The sequence below is a fragment of the Aethalodelphis obliquidens genome, unplaced genomic scaffold (assembly GCF_003676395.1).
Source record: "Aethalodelphis obliquidens isolate GAN/ISIS:26980383/991018 unplaced genomic scaffold, ASM367639v1 scaffold126, whole genome shotgun sequence".
NCBI classification, from domain to species: Eukaryota; Metazoa; Chordata; class Mammalia; order Artiodactyla; family Delphinidae; genus Aethalodelphis; species Aethalodelphis obliquidens.
The window spans coordinates 936,522-943,134 of NW_020838070.1; positions in this window are offsets into that span (position 1 = coordinate 936,522).

Here is a 6,613-nt window from a genome sequence, read left to right on the forward strand (position 1 = left end):
GTGTGTGTGTGTGTGAGAGAGAGAGAGAGAGAGAGAGAGAGAGAGAGAGAGAGAGAGAGGAGAGAGAAACTCCTGACTGGTGCCAATCTACTAAGGAATGATGTTATTATTATGGGTGGAAGGAGCAGGTTAAGGAAGGAAAGTCAGAAAGAACATGGTTGCCAAGGACTGTTATCAATTAACATTCTGGAAACCACAGCCATACTTTTCTTTGGGGAGACTATAAAATGAGACCATACTTTTACTTTTACTCTGCAATCCAGCAGTCATGCTCCTTGGTATTTAATTTTGTAGGTGTCCTAGGAAAGGGAAAGATGGAGAACTCTGCCTAATTAGGAGTCAGCTCAGAATCTGAGCAGGTTTTTAAAGCTTTTGCAATGGCATAACTATTTCCAGGCTCTAATATAGAAATTCGGCTGCTGAAAGATTGCAGAACGGAGGTGGGCTGTGTGTTTTCAGGAAGATTCTATAAATCCAGAATCTACTTCCCACCTTAAGGATACAAAATCTTTCACTTTGAAAACCACATCTTTTGAGGAATGTCCTTTAATTTTTTACCTTTTAGAAGGAAGCCTGCTTGCAGCAGTATATCACAACACAAAGCTTTAATGGAACTTTAAAAAAGGACCTCTAGTAAGTTCTCAAACTCTGTGGTCTAAATTAAAACTCTGGATATTAATCAAAGAAAAAAGAAGAAGTTGTTTTCCAGTCCCTTGGTGTCAAAAGACCTTTCATTCGATAGCCAGGGGATCCCTCAAATTCAAGAGAATATTAAAGGCCTAAAGGAAATTTATAAAGACATCTTTTTAAAAATGTCTCTTTCTGGTGGCACTCGTTTATGAATCTTTTCTAACCTCCGGTTCCAATCAAACACTGAGAAATAGCAACTCAGTTTTGGAGAGCCATGTAACAGAGGTATTCAGAACATTTCAATTTACAATGAAAACCCTAGTTCCATGCCTAATTCATAGCTTAAATATCAAATATACCCCCATTAGAATCCATCCAAGAAATAAATGCGACTCTTAGAAAAAGATCAGAATATTAAAAGATGAAAGAGAACATTAATTCTGACCTTTGAAGGGATAAGAGAAGTATTTGCCATATGAAATGCACATTAATGTTATCTTTGATAAATATCAACTCAAGTACCTCTCCCCACTCCTAGTAGAAACATTTGCTCAGCAAAGGTAAATGCATGAATTTTTCAGGGTCTCATCTCAAACTAAGTAGAAACCTACAAGTTTCCTGGAGCACAGATTAAGAGAGAATGACCTACAACCCCATCTAACCAGAAGGGGAAAAGCAGAAACAAGCTTACTACCTACCAAGGAAGAAGCTCTAAAACTAATGCTAGAGATCCAGAAAAACACTAATTTGAGTATACGAAAAAGAAAACGTAGTGTTTTTTTTTGCAGTACGCGGGCCTCTCACCGCTGCAGCCTCTCCCCTTGCGGAGCACAGGCTCCGGACGCGTAGGCTCAGTGGCCATGGCTCACGGGCCCAGCCGCTCCGTGACATAAGGAGTTCTTCACGGACCGGGATACGAACCCACGTACCCTGCATCGACAGGCAGACGCCCAACCACTGCGCCACCAGGGAAGCCCGGAAACGCAGTTTTAAATAGCTCTAATAAAGAGCATTTTGTAAGCCTCCCAACAAGCTATTAGAGGTTGAGAAATAGTATCTGGCAGCCCAGTTAATTTCAAAAGGTATAATTTAAGGAGTTTAGTCCCTCAAATCAGAGAAGCCTGTGAAGAATTGCATGGTTGAAATCACAGCAGGTTTGCAGCCCATTTGAATCGTTGGACCAAGAGTCCATTGAGAAGCTGGAAAATTCATTTAATAGAGATGGGAGCATATATAACAATTCTGCAGCGATTTAATTATATACTGACTTGAAATTATATGACGGCTTTCTATGGAGGATTAATTCAGAGTTCTCTCTTTGGCATTGAGGTTGTGCCACTAATATTACACCTTGAATTTTCAAAAATAAGCACTTGGGGGCTTCCCTGGTGGCGCAGTGGTTGAGAGTTAGCCTGCCGATGCAGGTGACGCGGGTTCGTGCCCCGGTCCGGGAAGATCCCACATGCCGCGGAGCCGCTGGGCCCGTGAGCCATGGCCGCTGAGCCTGTGCGTCCGGAGCCTGTGCTCCGCAACGGGAGAGGCCACAACAGTGAGAGGCCCTGAGAGGCCCGCGTACCGCAAAAAAAAAAAAAAAAAGCACTTGGGGACTTCCCTGGTGGTCCAGTGGTTAAGAATCTGCCTTCCAATGCAGGGGATGACGGTTTGAGTGGGGAACTAAGATCCCACATGCCGTGGGGTAACTAAGCCCACGCGCCCCAAGGAAAGATCCTGCACCAGCACAACTAAGACCTGATGCAGCCAAAAATAAATAAATAAATAAATATTGTGAAAATAAGTGCTTGATTTGAACTGAAAGTTTTTCTCAGGAGAATAATGAAATACTATTTATTACTCAAAACATTTCTACAGGGCAGGCTGATTTTTTTTAATGAAACCAACAATTTATTTTTTTACAAAACAGAAGGTTTAAATATTTGTAAAAGTATAAAAAGGGCTTCGCTAATGTAACTGAAGAGTACCACATTGTACATTGTCTTCCAGGGTTGCAAGAAGAAGAAGAAGGAGAAGGAGAAGAAATTAACCTTTAAATATATTTTGGAGGAGAAAGTCTGCATTCTGCAATAAGTTTTCAGGATGGAATACATTTAAATTGCTCTTAAAGAATGTTCTTAAATATATTTTAAAAAATCATAAATTCAGATTCACTTACTTATCCCAAAAATAGCAAGAAAAAAATGAATTTATTACTTGAGGGCACCATAATTCTGAGCTGGATCAAAGTTACTGAAATGTGGTCATCTTATGTAAAGATCTTCCCTGGTTGCTCCTATATAGGAATATTCAATAAATGGAGACAGGTCACCATTTCCCCCAAAACTTTAAATTCAGATGAAGGCAGAGAACACATAAAACAATTATTTGAGTATTTGTAACCCCTTCTCATTTTAGTCTGAGGTTTGTATATATCTTTAGGTAATATTGTGAAACCAATCCCATCTACCTTTCAACATACCCATTCAGAATGAGATCTTCCAAAAAACAAATAAAAGAGCTGAAAGAAAGAACTAACTACACACTGAATACTTGTTCTGCTCCATAACCAAAATGTTCCCTTTACTAATGTATTTACTTGAGTTCAATGGAGTGTTACATTTTCCTGTAATATTCATTTTCAAAACAAACCATATCAATACTAAACAAGACAGTACAACCTCAAAAATGAGCAAAGGGGCTTCCCTGGTGGCGCAGTGGTTGAGAGTCCGCCTGCCGGTGCAGGGGACACGGGTTCGTGCCCCGGTCCGGAAAGATCCCACATGCCGCGGAGCGGCTGGGCCCGTGAGCCATGGCTGCTGAGCCTGCGCGTCCGGAGCCTGTGCTCCGCAATGGGAGAGGCCACAACAGTGAGAGGCCCGCGTACCGCAAAAAAAAAAAAAAAAAAAAATGAGCAAAGGAGTTAAATAGATATTTTTCCAAAGAATGTACACAAATGGTCAAGAAGCACGTGAAAAGATGCTTAACATCATTAGTCATAAGGGAGATGCAAATCAAAACCACAATAAGATACGTTATACCCTCTAGAATGGCTATTTTTTTTTTTAAAAAAAGGAAAATAACAAGTGTTGGTGAGAATGTGGATAAATTGGGATCCTGATGCATTGTTGTGGAAACGTAAAATGGTGCAGCTGCTGTGGGAAAGTTTCTTGTGGAAAATGTTAAACAGAATTACCATATGACCCAACAATTCCACTCTTAGGTATATGTATATCCAAAAGAATTGAAAAAGGGAATCAAATAGATATTTGTACACTAATGTTCGTAACAGCATTATTCATAACAATGAAAAGGTGAAAACAATCCAAGTGTCCATCAGCTGATGAATGGACAAAATGTGGTATACACATAAAATGGAATACTATTCAGCTATAAAATGGAGTGAAGTTCTGACACGTACAACAACATGGATGAACCTTGACATTATGTTAATAAGACAGTCACAAAAGGACAAATATTGTATGATTCCACTTATATGAGGTACCTAGAATAGGCAAGTTCATAATGATGGAAAGTAGAATAAAGTTCCCCAGAGAGTGGAGGGAAGGGGAAATATGAGTTATTTTTTTATTGGGTACAAAGTTTCTGTTTGGGATAATGAAAAATTTCTGGAAATGGATAGTGATGATGGTTGTACAACATTGTGAGTGTACTTAATGCCACTGAATTTTACACTCGAAGGTGGTTAAAATGCTAAATCTTATGTATATCTTACTACAATAAAAAAGAGAATTCACAGCTTTTCAAAATCATTCTGGGTGTTATGGGAGAGAGAGAAAAGACAGTACGCTCTGTGAATGGCAGGGTGGAATATGCTCCACGTCAGCAACTTTAAGGGTGAGGTAGGGAAAGAAATGTAATTGGTACAGCCACGTCACCTAAACAGCTTTCTTTTTTTTTTTTTTTCATCTTTATTGGGGTATAATTGCTTTACCATGGTGTGTTAGTTTCTGCTTTTATAACAAAGTGAATCAGTTATACATATACATATGTTCCCATATGTCTTCCCCTTGCGTCTCCCTCCTTCCCACCCTAAACAGCTTTCTTAACTCAAAGCTGAGAAGAGAATCTGAAATAACTCTCAGAATAATACGGGCCAATAAAACGTGTCCCCCTATCCTATTTCCATTTGTGCCGGAGTTAAAAAGAACATCTTCCACTTAATTGAGCGCTTCTCAAATTTTTATTTTAAACATACGTGCCCTAAAGGTGGCTACTGTGTTTACTTTGATCGTCTTCAGTATTTCAACGCACACGAAATTGTTTAGCATTGTCTGGGGAGAAAACCTTGAGATATCACATCCCCAAATGGGACCGCCGATGTGAACGGCCTGTCTGGTACAGGTCAGAGTAAACTTTGTTCAGGAGTTCCATTAGCACCAAGATGCCTTCACCCCCACCGAAGTGTGGGGCCTAGGATAGAGAAAAGCTCTCTTCCCCCTCGGAAGGGGCTCTCCCAACAACACCCAACTCCATAACTGTTTCCTCACGCTCCGTTAAGCGGGCCCAAGTCTATCACTCTCCGGGTTGCTCCAAAGGATTCTGGGAGTTAGGGGCGGGACCAGGGACAAAAAAGAAATGTTGGCCCAAGGTGAGCAGCCGATAGGTTTAGGATTATCGGCTGGTTGCTGAGCGATTTCTCAAATCTTCCCGACAACTTGCATCACTTCTCCCACCGGGTACGCCCGCGCTCCTTCTCTTCCTTCCACGCTCCGCCCCCTAGGCTGCCCTATTAGCCAATCATCAGGTGGGTGCTTGACGGGCCGGGCCAATCCCGAACACGCTTACTTTGAGCGGGAAAATCTCAGAAGCTCCGGGAGAGAGAGGTCGCCTAACTGCCGGTTCTTGGCCTTGTCTCTGGGTGGGAGAGTGGTAACAGGCCCTGGAGGCAGCCGCCCATTGGCCGGGCAGCGGGCCAATGAGGAGTGCGAAAGGGGGAGCGGCCCTGCCATAGGGGGCGGGGCGAGGCGGGCAGGTGCCAGGTCGCGTGCTGGTAGCGAGCCGGTGCAGACAATGTAACGGCCTTTCCCCCCCACCCCGCCCCTCCCTCCCTGCTCTGGTCTCCGCACCCACAGACCGGCTCCAGGCAGAGCTGTGGGCGGCGGCGGCGGGGTGCGGGCTGAGGGAGCCGGGCCTCGACGCCCCCTCACCCCTGTACCCGAGGAGCTGTGCCTAGTCCAGGAGGGGCTGGGGGCACCATGGAGGTGAGCGGCGGAGACGCCCGTCCGCCCTCTTACCCCCCAGGCCTGAGGGAGGGACCTGAGGTAACCCACGGGGATGGTCCGGGTCCGGGTGTTGGCCGGGCTTGGAGGACGGCGACGGTGAGGAGAGACTGAGGAGCGGGCGCGTCCCTGGACGCGGGTCTCTGAGGCGGCCAGGCTGGGCGGGAGAGGCCGGGTCACCAGCTAGGAGCCCCGACGGGGCGCCCGGGCCGCGCCGCGGGGGTGAGCGGGGGGCGCAGCAGTCGGTCGGGCCGGGGCCTGGGGGCGCGGTGCGGGCTGACAGGACGGGCGGCCGGGCTGGGGCGGGAGGTGACGGCCCGCGACGCCCGGGCTGCCTCTACCTCCTCCACGTTGGGCCGCGGCGGCGCTGAGGCGGAGGCCGGCGGCGAGGGCCCGTCGGGTGGGCGAGGGCCGCGCCTCGGGGTCGGGCCTGAAGGTGGAGAGGGAAGCCGGGGCCTCCAAATGAATGTCCTGGGAACTGATTCCGGGTGGAGCTGGGCGCACAGCCGACGTGGAGCCATCGTCCGGCCGTTTCGGTCCTGGCTCTAACCTGCGTGATGTCTCTCTCCCGTTTCCTATCCCCGTTTCGTGCAGCGGAAAGTCGCGTTACGTGGAGGTGCGAATCGCTGCTGGAACCTCAGTGTCGACGCCAGCAGTCGGCTAACAGATGTCTTCAACAGCGTGATGTTGACTGGCTCCCCTTCCTTCTATGATTGCTACAAGTCGCAGGTCAGTTACTCGGCTCTGCC